A 16179-nucleotide genomic window follows, 5' to 3' on the forward strand; every position below is an offset into this window, starting at 1 on the left:
TCCTACTCCATTCAGGTTCCCAAGCCAACGTCTTAACGGCGCCCGGTAACAGGCGCTATTAGGGTGCTACTCTGCTCCTGGCGCGCCCAGCTCCCAAGGTCGAAAACTTGCTCGCACCGAACCCCCTCCAGGGCGAATGGGAGGGTCGCTCGGGCGGGTAGGAACCAGTGGTGTGGAGGTGCGCCTAGGAGAGTCGCGGCGGCGCGCAGGCGCACTGGGCTCTCCACGGCCGGCTCTCGGGTACAAAGAGCGCGCGGTGCCTTGCGGACTTCTCGGTTAGAGCTGCAGCCGGTTTGTGTCCCTGCACTCGGTGGCTCCCGGCAGCCGCAAGTTACTCTTGCACGGCCACTGCAGGATTCTGCTCCGCGATCTAGTGTAACTGGGGTTTGAGTCTGGCGCTGCCCGAGGCCCCGCCCAGCGCTTCTCGGTCCCTCCCCGCGAGCCGCCCGCCCTGTGCCAGCTCCAGATTCGCGGCGCTGGAGGTGAGTAGTGGCAACGCTGCGCTCCTGTCCCCTGCAGGGACGATCTGGGGCGCCTGAACTCCGACTCTACCCTGAGCCAACAGGGTGCCCAGCCTCACACTCTTGGCGCGTGCTGGAGCGCACGGCGACACTGGCCCTGAGATTGCCCTGGGAAGGTCCGTGGGGTTGCCTTGGCTAGCAGTCGCCTGGGATCACCGCTGGCGCTCGAGGGGGCGGCGCCTCCCGACCTGGAGTGGGGCGCGCTGGTCCTTTGATACTAAGCCGTCCTTTCGGAGCCGGAGTGCAGTGCAGTGCAGTGCAGCGCCCTTTTCCGAGGCGTCCCAGGGTAAGATTGGTGTACCCTCTGGCAGTAGGAAGCGGCGATTAGTGCTCCTTTATCCCGGTCCCGGAGCGGCAGGTGGCCCTAGCTGGTGTTGCAGGGTCTGGGCGTGGGGGAGGGGTGGGTGCGGCCTTTAGGGGCCGCCCTAAGCTCCGGGACCTGCTTGAGTTCCTGAGGACCTGCAGTGTCAGGTCCAGCAGGACGGGTGGCAGCGTCCCGGGGCACACTTGGTCGCGCAGGTACGTGGGAAACCCCGCGCTCGGGAGCCGCGGAGCTGGTGAGTCTCATCCCCCCTCACCAGGTCCCTTTGCAACTTTCAAAGGCAACTTTTCGCGGGCGGTCCGGCCTGAGCTGACTCCGCGCGGCTGACCCGGCGCAGGCCTCGTTGTTCGCGTTGGCAATGTTCTGTGGCGTCCCCCAGCGCTTGTTTTCTGCACTTCTCTCCCGAGGTGCCTCTCCGTTCGTCTAATTAAAGTATGGAATCAGACCGAGAGCCCAAGACTAATCAGGAATGCCAATCCCCCGGATCAGTGACCTTGGTTGTCACCTGGGCTACTTGGGAACCAAAGCCTCCTTGCGTTAATTGCGAGTTTGTTAGAGTTGGCTTTTATGCGGTACTTAGTTATCTTGTTTCTCATTTCGTGCATCGCTCTCCAGTAAGTTGTTGGGCTCTTCAATGTTTAATCTATTTAAGTTTTATTTTAAAAGTTGGATGTAATACACATCAATATACTTTAAAATTCATGAGTCATTGGCTTTTCATATAATAATAAAATTATGCCATCAACAACGCTCCCACCTCTCCACAAAAACCATCTCCGGGACCGAGCGGCTGCTGTTTCTGTCTCTTCCCTCGGGTAAGAGGGATAGATAGATAGTGAGAAGACACGTAATCAACCTTCGGTTGTTTTACAGCTAAATTTTGGGAAAGTGCTGAGCAGGGCGGCTGCGGGAAAGTGTGTCAGTTGATTGGGGAGATTAAAAAGGGTGAGGATGGAGGAGTGTCTGTCTGCCCGTGCAGACATTCACTTAGCTGGGAATTCATTTAGCTTCCACGGGGGCCTTTGGTGATCTTTCTGAGCGAGGGTTGCCTCCTCCACAGGTCGTGCTAGTTGACTGAGTTACTATGGCAAAAGTGAGTTCTGGAGATGGGTGTGGGTTGGGGGTTGGGAGGAGGGGGTGGAATTGGGGGGAGCGACAGGAGACAAGGAAAGACTACAGAAATCAGAGCTTGCAAGTGCACAAAGGAGAGAGATTAAAGGGGGGGGGGAAAGACCCTTCAAGTTTAAAAGCAAGGATTGTTTTTAGTACTGGGGTTCCAACTCAGTCCTGCTAAATAAGTATTTTACCATTGGGCTCCACTCCCAGTGCCTAAAAGTACTTTTTAAAAAAATGTTGGGGAGTGGGGGGGAGGGTATGGGGGGCTTTTGGGATAGCATTGGAAATGTAAATGAGGAAAATACCTAATAAAAATATATATAAAAAAAAAGTCTAAAAAAAAATGTTGCCCAAACTGGCTACAAAGAAACTACAGGCATTGCTACATCAAAAACTAGGTTGATGATCTTATGTGTACTGGAGCTCAGGAGACATCTTTCTTGTTTGTTTGTTTGTTTGTTTGGTTTTGGTTTTTCGAGACAGGGTTTCTCTGTATAGCCCTGGCTGTCCTGGAACTAGGAGACATTTTTTACAAGGGAGGATGGAAGAGGAAGGGTCTAGATGGGGAGAAAGCCAAGGTTTGGGGAGACAATTCCTTTTAACGGCTGTGTAGTATTCCATTGTGAGACTGTACCACACTTAATTCATTTTAGGATGGGACTTTGAGTCCATGTATGTGCATACATGTCTATTGGGAATAGGAGCAAAGTTTAGGAGTTCTGAGCTAGTGTTTAGATTAGATGATACTGTCAAATAGATTTCCAAAGTAGTTTTTTCTTTTCTTCTTCTTCTTCTTCTTCTTCTTCTTCTTCTTCTTCTTCTTCTTCTTCTTCTTCTTTCCTTTTCTTTTCTTTTCTTTTTTTTTTTTTTAAGATTATACTGATATCAGCAGTGTGAATGCGCTTTATACTGGCCTTAAACTACAACAGGAGATTTAACAGTGGTGCCCTCTGCTAATATAAAATCACAATTCTAGTACTTTTATATTGCTTCTTAAACATATTTTAATAGTTTTGAAATATTGTTATTAAAATACCACCAAACCTGTGTGTGTGTGTATATATATATATATATTGATATATTGATATAGGATCTCATGTAGCCCAGGCTAGCCTCAGACTCACTGTCTAGCAGAGGATCGTCTTGAACTTCCAGGTGCTGGGATTGCAGAGCTGTGTCGGTCGCCATGGTTGGTGCAGGTTCTGGGATGATTCTGGGTGTGCCTTCAAGGGACCGTGATCATCCTGTCATTGGGAATGTTTATCCATGCTTTGGCATGGTGTGTGATGCTGCAGGAATCATCTTTGTGTGTAGCTTTCCTCTCATACTTGGTTGCTTTGTAGTTGAGACTTCTCCTTTGTGTGTCTCTGAATCCTTGTGGGTTACACTGCTCCCTGCAAAGCTGAGGAACCTCTGAACCGAGTACAGAATTGAGTAAAGACATCTTTCAGTTGGTAACAGTGACAGGGTCTCTTGTGGGTTGAAATGCTATTTCTGAAGATAATGGCCAGGGCGACCCTAATGTCTTCCTTTTAAATAGAGTAAGTGGCAATTTTATTGAGCAGTCACGTTCAGTTTTTCTTTGTGTGCTACTTTGTGGCAGAGGCTCTGAGCCAGGGGCCTTAGGAGATAAAAAGAAGGATCTTACTATAAAGTCGGGTTTTGTTGGTTTGTTTGCTTTGTCCAGAAAGAGTATGCAAAAATGTAAAGTTCAGCAACTTCTAGCTCGGGACTGAGGGTTATTTTATCTGTTTATGTTTGAGTTCTGAATCAGGTTCTTCCGTGGATGCTTAGGAGCAGTTTCTGAGAGCTGTCAGTCTTGGGCTGATCTTCAAGGGATCTTAGGGGAGCTGAGGGCCACTGAGCATCTCTAGGGGGCCTCCACAGTGGACAGGGACGTACTGTTGGTTTCCAGGACAGCAGAAGTGGTGTGCCATTCTTTACTCTTTTTCAGGAAGATTCCAAGTAACAGAGCCAACAGAAAGGCAGGGCAACACTTGGCTTTATAGGAAGAAAGCCTCCTGCACGTCACACTGTGGGGGCTCCTTTTGAAGACTTGGGGGGCTGGGATCCATGTGTGGCTGCTTGGTGTAGCTGGGGCTTGCAACTTCTTTTCTTCCCTCTCTTGGAATTCAGTGGAAATTTCCCTTATGGGAAAGCTTGTGAGTAAGGTGATAGCCTTTAACTTTGGTAAATAATAATTATATTTCTTTCTATGACATGCAGAGTTCTGGTGGAGGAACCCTGAGCTCCTAGCAAGGAGAAGGAACTGAGGTACTGAGCCAGAATAGGAAGCAGGGGTCAAACCTGCCTGCAGTAGGCCCCAGTGGCTCATTCTCAGAGGTAGTCACTGAACTAGGAGTAGGTAGCAGAGATCTGGGGTACAGGCAAGGGGTTGACTATATGTTGAGAACCAGAAACTCAAGTAGGCAAGGCCATAGAAGTTAGATACCAGCATTGCTGGACATGGGATGTTTGAATGGCCGTTTGAGATCGCCCCCTTTGTCCATAGACTTGTGACTGTGAATACTGTTGTTCTGAGCCCAGATCCCCTGATTGGAATGTAGGATCTGTAGCTTGCTCTGTGAGTTTTGGTGAGTTACTGAACTGCTCTTTGCTTCCCTTGCCCTGCTGTGAAATGGTGTTAATAGGTCGAGTGTGTGGCATAAATCTATAATCCCAAAGACGTGGGGATGTTGGACTGGTCATGTGTTCGAGGCCAACCTGGGAGAGACACCTGTGCATTTGGGAGGGGCAAGGAAAGAGAACAATGAAATTGGCTTGGGTGAGAGAGAGTTGACCCTGATGTTTTTGTGACTGTCTCCTCCTTGCTCCCCAACACTGCACCACCATACCCCTAGGCCTGGAGATGTGGTTGTCTTTGCCCAGGGCAGGTGGGGTCCTGACCACAGCCTGCAGTATCTCCGGGTGTTTTTTATTTCACTCTTAGGCTTTAAAGTTTAGACCTGCTTCCTTTTTCTCATCTTGCACTTTGCATTTAAATGGTGGATGCTGGAAGCAAATGGAAGACTCTTGGGACAGGTACAGCTTCGAGCATTGTCTGTAGATGTGCTTGAAGCTTGGCTTGGTAGAGTAAGAAACTCCTTCTAATTTCATTACAGAAGCAATCAGTTAATTGGAAACAATTACAGTATAGTGTCAGGAACCCTGGAGCTCAGAAGAAGGTAGCTTTAAAAAAAATCATTTAGTTAATGGAATTGGGCAATGGAGCTTACTCTAAGTCTCAGAAGACACACTAATCCCTGTTTGTATAAGCTGAACTGAGGAGCACAGAACTGCTACTCCTGTTGGTTTGCAGCTAACACCACTGCAGATAAAACCACTTTCTGACACACTGCAGATAAAGCCACTTCCAATGTTTCTTAAAATACAAACGTTGGCTTGATTTGAGACAAGAATGTAAACTTGTATTGGTTGAGATTTGCGTCACCATTTTTGGTCTCTTGGCAATAGTCTTTCTGTCTCCCGTCTCTTTGTTTCTCTCTCTATGCCACTCCCTCCCCCATTTTGTGACAGGGTCTCTATGTAGCCCAGACTGACAGCAAACTGGAGATCCTGTCACCTCAGCTCACTATGCCTGGCTTTGGTTTAAGGAAAAACATGAAAACCAACCAACTAAACAGAGTTAGAACAGCTGTCAGGTCTGAAAGCATCTTTCTCCTTTTCTTTCCTCCCACCTCCTCCTCCTCGAACTGAGCCGCCCTTCCCTGTAAAGGTAGTAGCCTAGGGGTAGCCACGGGGGGGGGGGGCGGCGGGGGGGGGGGGGGCTGGGATAGCCTCTCCTTTATCACGTGTTGCTATTGTACCAACCTCTTCCTCTTTTCCTTTCCCCACCTAGGACCACCTGTCAAGCCAGCTCTCTTTGTTTGGCAACCTTTTACTACTCTTATTTCTGATATGTACATTAATTTTGTCAGTTTTGAAATTTATATACATAATACCACACAGAGTGTGACCTTCCGTGTCTGGTTTTTCTCCCTCTGTGTTCTGTTCCTAAGATTAACTTCCTCCGTTGTATTCATGTTAATCGCTGTCTGCATTTTGAATATCCGACTCTTTATCATCTTCATGTGGATGGCACTGGGTGGTTGCCCTTTTGTTTCTAATATAAATAGTGGTACTGTGATGGCCACTCTTGGTTGTTCCCTTTGACATAATAGGTAGACGGAACCGCAGCTAAGGAATTGCCTCCATCAGATTGGCCTGTAGACACACCTGTGGGGATTTGCTTGATTAATAATTGATAGAGGAGGGCCCCCTGTGGGCAGCACCATTCCTAGGAGGGTGGTCCTGGGATGTATAAGAGAGGTAGCTGAGCAAGCCAGAGGAGTGAGCCAGTAACTAGTACCATGGTTTCTACTTCAGTTCTTGCCTTCAGGTTCCCGCTCTGACTTCTTTCAGTGGTGGGCTGTTAACCTGGAAGTGTAAGATGAAACAAACTCTTCCTACCCCAGTGTGTCATCACAGCAATAGAAAAGAAATTAGGACACCTGTCATGGGCACTTCTGTGCCATCTCTCTTGTTGTTGTTGAACATACATGGGCATCTATTTTGGAGATATGTCTAAGGGTTGACATGGCTGGGCCTGGAGTTGAGCTGGGACAAGCACTGCTAAAGTGACTTTGCTGGTGTCTCCTCCGGGCATTGGTGTGTGTGCTCCGGAAGCCTCGCTTTTCTTGCCCGTGTTTGCAGTTGTTTGGGGCCTTAATTTAGCAAAGTGTAAGTGCCTGTTATTGAACTTCCCAGATGCTAGTGAAGACAAGCGACCCCAAAAGGGTCACATTCTCTTTGCTTGCTTAGTATAATAAAACAGGAACAAAGCAGTTAAAGAATTCGTCGAGAGCTGGGCATGGCAAAGGTGCCCGTGCACTCATCGTTTGGCAGCATCTTGAGTTCTAGGCCCCTGAAACCCTGCCTCAAAACCACCCAGCTGACCACCAGGGAACTTCGTGTCTGTTATTTATGTCTGCTTCTCCATACTATAAAATTCATATTTTTTTTTCCATTTCTCCAAGGGATTTATGTCTAATCAAACTGGAAAGAATAGAACTGTATGAGATAATCTCTAAGAATTTGATATTCAGGGTGTTGTCAGATATGATTAAAAGCTGACAGGCTCGTGCTATTCCAGCTTTTATAGTGGGCTAAATTAGTCCATTGATTTTTGCCTCCTGAGGTAATATTTTTTGCAGGGGACAGTGTCTGAGTCATTCTGTGGAATGGGTCAGGAGGGAGGGAGGGCGGGACCTGCCAGCCCAGAGTCAGGTGATTCTGGGAAGAATCCAAGGCATGGATGTAAACTTTGGATGCTGAGAGAACTTTGTCTTAGGAATGTAGCCTGCGGGGTAGAATGCTTGGGTGTGTTTTGATTTATTTTCTGAAGGCTGTTTTGAAATTTTTCCTACAACTTCAGGCCTCTTGTTTGTTTTGTCTTCTTGTCCGATTCTTTTAAAGGATTTATCCTCTTTTAAAAGTGCCATGCACGCCTAGCATCCAAACTGGTGCTTCTTCGTTCCTGCCTTCCCTTGGCCCTGGATATTAGTATGAACAAGGGATGGGTGCCAGCGATCTGAAATGCCTGTGACACGCCTGTGACACACCTGTGAGGGCTGTCCTGTTGCTTGAAGAGTTTGACTCTTGGGCTATGTAAGAGGGAGTCTGGGCTTCAACCTGGGGTGCAGAATCAGATTTTTGCCTCTAGAGACACCACCTTTAATTTTCTTTAGAGCCTAAATTCAGAAGTGGGAGAGACATGGATGAAGGAAACATTATCCCTGGCAGGCTGTCTGGGAGCATCAGGAGAAGACATTGAGACAGCCCGCTGGGGATGGACCTCTCTGTACACTGGTTTTGTTTATCCCTCTGTGAGATGGTGTGAACTGGGCTGCGTCTTTGGGGAGGTGGCAGGGGTGGGGTGTGTGTGAATGGCTCCAGAGTTGGGTTTGAGAGTCCTTGTGGGGTACAAGGAATGACAAATATAGCTAGGTGCAGGGCAGAGCCCCTGGCTCATGGCTGCGTAGGGAGAAGCTAGGCTGCTCTTAATAGCCGTTCAAAAATCTTTGATAAAACACAACTGAGCAATCTTCTCAGTAGCAGAAATGCCTGAAGGTTCTCCTTCAGTGCTCACCGCTGCTGTGGTTTAGGCATCTGTCCTAAGGTAAGGTTAGTTGGTACCTGTCCCTTGGTTGAAGAGTCCCTTGCTTCCATCAGCTAGTCCTTACCGTTTAAGATTTAAAGTTGTCCTAGTGAAGTTTGATCCCAGCCACCAGTGTGCTTCTGCACCTGTTTTGTTTGTTTGTTTGTTTGTTTGTTCCCCATTCCTAGCCCCTCGCCCCTTTTCAGTTTGGAGCATGGGGGAACAAGGCATCATGTGCCTCCTATTCAGAAGGGTCTGTGTAGGCATACAGTTTTTGCAACCTACTTTTAATAAGGGTTCAACCTCTCCTCTAGCCCACCACTCAACAGAGGTAGTGGAAGAGAAAAGTTATTAGGATATGGGGGGAGTGGGGGGAAGTGGACCTATTCAGCAATAGTTCTTTGGGGGTGAGCTCTATCTTCTTGGGCAGCAGTTCAATCCTATAGCAAACACCAAATAGGAGTCAGCGGCCGCAGACCGGTCCTCTAGGCAGGCAGACACCACACACAAACCAGCAGCTACAGTCCGGTCTTTTCAGTCAGTCCTCGGGCAGCTGTAGCTCAATCCTGAAGAAACCACTAGGCTCGCCAGCCAACCTGAGGTGAGGCAGCAGAAGCAGCAAGCTGCCAGAGGAACTTCACAGCAGTTCTTGGGAGTTTCTCTGGATGGTGGTGTTACCACAAGTTGAGCTCACAACACTATGTAAGGGGAACCAATACATGTATGTCGTTAATGACGAATAATGTAACGGAGCAAACTAAACCAAGGCTCAGTCCTTGTCTCCCACTGTCTGTGGGGTCAGAGTATACTCCTTCATTAAGCATCCTTTTACCTGTTTGCTATAGCTAAACATCCTTTCACTGTGTCTGCTTCAGGAAAACAGTCTTTCCAGTGTTTGCTTTAGCAAGACATCCTCTCACCTGTGGGCCCCAGCAAAACATCATTTGACATAACTAACTCTCCAAAGAAACTTAAGTTTTCCACTTCAGGTCTAGATCCCTTTTTTTTGGGAAAAGAGAAACAGATATGATTTATTTTGGGTTTCATGTGGCCATCCTCAAGAAACACACTTCCTGTGGGTATTCTCATGGAAACATGGAAAGCCAATGCAGGGCCCCTGTGGCCTGGACTCCGGTCCCTAAGGTCATGTTACCTGCTGGAGGATTCAAGAGTCTTCCTCAGACACTCAGGGTTTCCCCGGTGGAGGGAAAGTTGTGCCAGTCATCACCTCTCAAGGTAAAATGTAGCTGGTTAGAAAACAAAACACCACCACCCAAAACACTGAAAAACTGGTAACTAATGCCTTGTGTCACATGCCCACCATGTGGACCCTGCTAGGAGCACGCCTTTTTAATCCCAGCCCCCTTGAGGCAGAGGTAGGGCTTGTCTCTGTGAGTTCAAGGCCAGTCTGATCTACGTAGCAAGCCAGTGCTACCCCCGCCCCCCCTCCCCAGCTACATATTGAGACACAGTCCTTCCCCTCCCCCCATAAAGGGCACTAGGTCCTTGAAGACTCCGGTGGCCCCAGATGATGCCACCGGAGGGGAAAAACTGTGGGAAAAACTGTCACACCTGCTCCTGCATTTAGTAACAAGGGAGGTCATAAAGTTGTGGGGCTGTGGACTTTATACAGTGTAGCAATCATTTTCTTAGGAACTTGGAAAGAAAACGTGTGGTGAGCTTCTGCCCTCACATCTAGGTTGCCCAGAGAGCTGAGCCTGCTCAGTGTATGCCCATCTAATGGGGCCCTCACTCAGCCACTGTTGCCTTGTTGATCGAAGCTCAGACTAGGCCCGTGGCATCAAATCTGTATACATGGCGCTTCGGCCAGGGCTCTCTTCCCTTTCCTTGACTCTTTTTTTTTTTTTTTTTTTTTTTTTTTTTTTTTGGTTTTTCAACACAGGGTTTCTCTGTGTAGCCCTGGCTGTCCTGGAACTCATTCTGTAGACCAGGCTGGCCTCGAACTCAGAAATCCGCCTGCCTCTGCCTCCCAAGTGCTGGGATTAAAGGCATGCGCCACCACGCTCAGCTCTCCTTGACTCTTGGTTTCCTAAAACAGCGTTTCCTCTCCTGGGTCTCCAGCTCATGACTGAGAGGCTCTGGTTGGGTATAGTCAGGGCGTAGGCACTTGGGGCCCAGAAGTCTCAACTCCACTCTTTCCTGCTGGACACGTCTTCCTCCTTTGCTTTTCCTGTGTTTGACAAGAAGCTCAAAAACACCATGCTGAAGGGTGTAAGTACATTTTGGTAAATTTGGGTTGAACACTGGGAGTACACAGGAAGTACAATCAGGAAGGGACAACCATTCCTGACTAAAACTCCCTAGAAAAGTTGGAAGGGCTGCCTTGTTTTCTGCTTGTGAAAGGAGCCACCACACTCGCCAGCCCACGTGGACAGGGCAGTAGAACTCTCTTAAGAAGTGACAAATGGAGGCTGCTTTCCAGGGACCTTGCAGGCCACCTCTATTAAGATATACCATCTCCCCTATCTCTGTCCCTGCCTTGGCCTTTTCTGTCAGCAAACTGGGTGGGCGGAGGCTATCTCACACAGACCTGAGGAGATAGATCAGTGAGGCAGTGGATTATGATCCTCAGGATCACGAGCGAGTCCTCTGGTTTTTGGGAAGAAAGAGTGTTGCTGAGTGTTTCTGCCGTGCTCTTGTGGTTGGGCCACTGGTTACGGGGGGGGGGGTGCAGGGGGGGACCCTGGGTGGAAGAAAAATGAGATCTTTTCTATGCATATCCATACTGGTGCTTGAAACATCTTTTCTGAGACTTGTGGGGTGGGGCTGTAGGTCAAGAGGAGTTGTGTTGGAAGCTTCTGTGGGGTTTCCCAGGTCTGTGGAGTAAGCCATGCATGTTTGGAAACCGTGTCTGTAGAGAATCTGTATAAACCCAAGAGATAAATTTGGCTGTCCTGTTTACCCGAGGTTGTGTCTGAAGTTGGAGGAGCAGAAGATAGTGATGTGTAACCTTTGTTACATCTGTAGCAGTGTTCGGATGAGGAATTCTGGGGATAGCAGTGAAGAAACCCTGGTACTTTCCAGGGCTAGTGACAGCGCCTTGTTGTCTGTTCTCATATGCATTCAAACAAACTTTTCTCTCATCAGTACAAGGTCAGTGAGTCAGGACAGGTCATGAAGAAGACATCTGTGCACATCTCACAGACTTGTCTAAATTCTGGGAAGACAGTTACAGGGGAGTGAGAAAAACAGAAAAACTCAGTTTTAAAACTGGACAAGACGGCATCCGAAGTCATTAGAAAAATGCCTGTTAAGACTATTGCAAACAAATGGTTGAAATTTAAAAGTAATAAAAAGCCCTGATGAGTAGTGGCAGAGATGTAGGAATGTACACTTTATTGTATACTGCTGATGAAACTCTAAGTGGCCCGTCTCCCCCTCTTCCGAAAGCTGTTCGGGAGTGCCAGTGAAGGCGGAAGGAACACACACTCTGACTTGGCAAGTACACTCACTTCCCTGATACCATGCATATCCTCAACAAGGTTAACATCTACGTTCATCATAAGCATTTGGGAGACTTCATAAATAAGGCTGACTAGAAACTCTCCAAATGGGTCAAAGGTGGCTGTGATATCCTATAATGGAGTACTACCACTCAGCATTGGGGGTGGGGGAGGGGGAGATCGGCTGCTGTCCAGAATAAGATAAACATGGACAGATGCTATAACGAGAAATAAGTCGGATACAGCTACATATTATACGACTTCGCTTATACAAAGCTCAGATCTACACAAAACTAGCTCAGCTGCTAGAAGCCAAGACAGAACAGACTGGAGCAAGGAGATACTGAGGGAGGAACGGGAGGAGCATCCAACCCTGGTATCGTTGTTGCCTGTCTCTGATCTAAGTGTTGACAGCTCTTTTCATTTGTAAGAATTCATCAAGATAAACATTTAAGTGTTAGGGTCTTTATTCTTATTGTACTAATTGTTCCATGTTTAAAGCATACAGATCACTTTTTTAAAAGTAAAATATTTTTTTATTTATTTTTGTAAAAAAAAAAAAAAAGAAAAAGAAAAAAAGAAAAAAACTAACTGGTTTGAACAGACCAGCATTTAGGACAAAAAAGAATTGTGAGATTGTGTTGGCTAGTTTTATGCCAACTTACCACAAGCTAGAGTCATCTGAGATGAGGGAGCCTCAATTGAGAAAATGCCTTCATAAGATGAGGCTGGAAGGTATTTTTGTAATTAGTGGTTGATGGGGGAGGGCCCAGCCCATTGTGGGTGGGGCCATTCCAGGCTGGTGGTCTTGGGTTCTATAAGAAAGCAGGTTGGCCAAGTCTCAGGGAGTAAGCCCATAGCAGCACCTCCGCACCGCCCCTCTGCATCAGCTCCTGTCTCCAGGGTCCTCCCCATGGCCCCTCTGCATCAGCTCCTGTCTCCAGGGTCCTGCCGTCTGAGTTGTTGTTGTTCTGACTTCCTTCAGTGGTGGACAGTGCCATGGAAGTATATGCCAAGAAACCCTTTTCCCCCAAAGCTGCGTTTGGTCATGGTGTTTCATCACAGCAGTAGAAACCCTAACTAAGAGATCAATTATTGTTTAGCAAGTTCTTTTTAATTGGTGTTTGAAAAATGGTTCCAATCTTTAGGTCAGATTTGCAGGCAGCCACTAAGACTAAGAAGTCCCATACCAGGGATTTACACTTTTTTTTTTTTTTTTTTTTTACTTTCCATAAAACTGGCAGAGAGTTCCATTTCCTGGTTTTGCGAGGAGCCTCGGTCTGCCAGTTAAGTTTATAACCTCGATTCTCGTTTTCTCCCCCACCGGTTCGACATTAATTGCACGCCTGTGCGAAGACGGACCTTTTTTTCTTTGAACCCACTATTGTTCTCACCGGGCTCTTCTAAAGGTCAGCCAAGCTAATAGCTCCGTTCTTGTCCCGGTGCTCCCCAAAGCAGCTGTGCAGAAGATAAAAAATTTAAATGCAAAAAGGTAGAAGTTATTTCCTGTTTGTTTTGTCATTGGCTAGCTGAACGCTCCCCATCAGTAAGACCTGTATACCTGCCCACTCCTTCAGACCACTGTAGGGGGTGAATCCTCCCTTGGTTTCAAGAGTAGAGTGGTTTTATCACTTGTCTTAGTGTCTTAAAACAATGACTTTTTCTATTACATGACAGCAAGAGCTCTGATGCAGGGGACTTTCTTTAATTTGGGTCCAGACTGAACAGGTCACCCGACTTACCCACTCTGAGATATATTCTAATGGTGGAGAGGGAAATGACTCTTCATGCCTGTTTGTGGATCCATTCCGTTCTTCAGTGGGTGGAAGCCAGCCACAAGGACAAGCTGGCCAGCAGGAGGAGGTGGGATATAATTAAATTAATTCTTCCATCTGGGAATATTGTACGTCACATAAACATGGGAGGGGTGTAATCTTCCAGAAGTGGAGCAAATAATTGCAAACAGTGTAATCTCCCATAATAGAAAACTATATTTAATTCAGAAAGGTTTAATGACCTCTATGGCAGTGCCGAAGCCGTTTTTAGAATTGATTAAAGTACATTCCCAAGTTTCATTTTGAAAAGGTTAGGCCTCAGAAATCTGCCTAGATTTGGAAAACAAGGTCCACTCTTTGGGCAGAGCTGATTAATCTTTCATGAGCGGGAGAGCTGTACCCACAGCTTGGTAACTTTCCATTCATTGTTATGAAGAGTCCAGAAAGAAAGCTTATTTCTTAGGGCTAGAATTGCAGTGGCGTTTTGACTTAGCCTGTACAAGTCCCTGCGTTCACTCATCACCCCACCCCCCAAAGAAAAACCAACCAACCATAATTATGTTTGTTATTCTCTTGGCTTTCATGTCTGGATTTCTCACATGCTCCATCTTATGAGTCAAGCAATCTTGTTTAATTACCTATATTGATATGTATATGCCACCAGCTAACTAGAGATGGCTAGCCATACATGGCTTTCAAGTGGGTGCTGGGGATCAAATTTAGGTTATCAGTCTGAAGGAGCAAGCACTCTGCCTACTGATGCCCACCCTCCATTTCTATTCTCTGGGTAGGGCCATGTGCAGTCACCGCCCTGGGACATGGTCCTGGAGTAATTCTATAAAAGCAGGACCCTGCAAAACCAACCCCCCTCTCTCTCGCTCCTGCAAACAGCACAGAAGGAGACACAGCCCAAGGACCGGCTGTCAAAAATGTGGTGGAGCTGACCATGGCTTGGGTCAAGCAACCACCAGGGATACACAGAAGATGGTACCTTATGAGAAAAATAGCATTTTTTTAGGACCTAATAAATTTGCCTTGGCAGTTTTCTTTAAAAAAATAAGATTGCTCACAGAACCTCTCTATCCCTGGCGCAATGAGACTGTGGCAGGTCCCTGTACAGGGAGACATCTGTGAATGGGAACGCCATCCTAAAGCCCCCGGCTGTTGGTAACTTGTCTCCAGCAAGGGCAGGATAAGAATAAAGGCTCCTCAGGTGCTCGTCTTGCTGCTGAGTAGTTGTTGGGCGAGCGTGTAGCTTAGGAAAGGGAGACATGGCATGAACATCACAGAAGCGTGCCAAAGACCAGAGAGCAGTCATGCCTGCTGCTGACGCCACCGACTCTCATACTTTAGCCTTGTGTGCATGAGGCCATTCCTCCCTCAGCTCTAGAGGGTGCTCCTCCATCCCATCTGCTGCCAGCACCCTGTAACCTTTGTGCCCTTTAGGGTCTGTATTTTCCTAACTCCAAGTCTGGCTGGACCCCAGAGTTAAGTTTATGAGTATGAAGAAAAAACTAAGAAAAAGATGAATTTGCCCAAACAGTCTCTCCTAGTGGAGGAGTCAAGCCCTGCACGGAATTGTTGCACTCTGGAGACAGAGATGAGGATGGGGGTGGAGTATTGCAAATTCATGTCCAGCCTGTTAGACATAGCGAGTTCTGAGTAGCCAAGGCTGTACTGTGGGACCCTAATGTCAAAAAACTAAAAACAAATGAGCAAGAAGTTTGATGGCCTTTATATGAAATCATTTTTGCCATTCATTAAATCTTCATTTAGGCTCCTCTCAGTGGGAATGTGCTCAGGGCACTCTGGGGTACCTGTCCCAGTACTTAGCCTCAGAGCAAACCTTTAGATGAATAAACTAGGGGGTTCTCAGTGTGCTCTAAGATCTGCCCTCAGGCCAGGGACTAGAAATAGACTGAGCTGGAAGGCGGCACACAGCCAAATGGGCAGTTCTCCATATCTGGGAGAATGTTGACATACAAATACATACAGTAGGAGGCTCAGAACTTGAGTGAGCCTATTGGTTATTGCCAGCTGTGGGTGGGTGGGTAGTGACTGAGAACTCTTGTGGGGGACGAGTTGGCCATTCCTGCCATTCTGTCACCCAGACCTTTGTCTAAGCAGAGACCATCTGCTTAGGGAGGAGCCTAGGGTCAACTCTTTAGTTTCGTGAGAATCTAGAGTTGTGACTTCCAAAGTGGTTGGGCCTGTCACTGGTGCCCAGGATGCTAAACTCTGGGTGCTTCCTGAACAGCTGACCTGGCCAAACTCAATGAAAGCTTGTTTTCTGTGAACTAGCAATCATTTGTGGAATTCTGAAGGACCCTGCACATCAGCTCTCAGAGTGTTGAGTAGTATGCTTGCCTTCTCTCTACTTCTTGACTTAGCACTGTGAGGCCTCAGCTTATGTTACAGTTAGTTAGATAAAGTCACAGGAAGCCTTCACATGTTGCTGTCCCACTGCTATCTCCCAGAAGCCCCCCTTTTGCAGAGAGATGGGGAAAATGCTGTTAGGAAATGCTGGAATCTTCTTTGGGAAAAATCATTGATTTATTGAATGATATAAAACACGTATAACAAGAACTATTTCAGTGCATTCCCATTGTTCTGAATTTTGTGTATTTTCTGCTTTAATTAAGATGGATGAAATTTCAGGGCTGGAGAAATTGCTCAACAGTTAAGAGCACTCATTGCTCTTACAGAGGACCTGGGTTTGATTCCCAGTACCCACATGGTGGCTCACAACCATCCATGAACTTCTGTGCCAGAAGGTCTGATGCACTATTCTGACCTCTGAAGGCACCGAACACACACATATGGT

General features: G+C 47.2%; 1 protein-coding gene across 4 annotated transcripts in view; it reads left to right on the forward strand.

Annotated features, from left to right (window-relative positions):
• Positions 1-221: 221 nt before the first annotated feature.
• The window catches only part of Kank1 (KN motif and ankyrin repeat domains 1), a 197767-nt gene continuing 181809 nt past the window's right edge, over positions 222-16179 (forward strand). For 2 of the 4 annotated variants that reach the window (NM_181404.6, NM_001348180.1), the window contains exon 1: positions 465-807. The gene's annotated coding sequence lies outside the window, so the exon portion shown is untranslated. The other 2 variants (XM_011247113.2, XM_030250691.1) reach the window with 2 other exon arrangements.

This window comes from Mus musculus, chromosome 19 (genome assembly GCF_000001635.26).
Source record: "Mus musculus strain C57BL/6J chromosome 19, GRCm38.p6 C57BL/6J".
NCBI classification, from domain to species: Eukaryota; Metazoa; Chordata; class Mammalia; order Rodentia; family Muridae; genus Mus; species Mus musculus.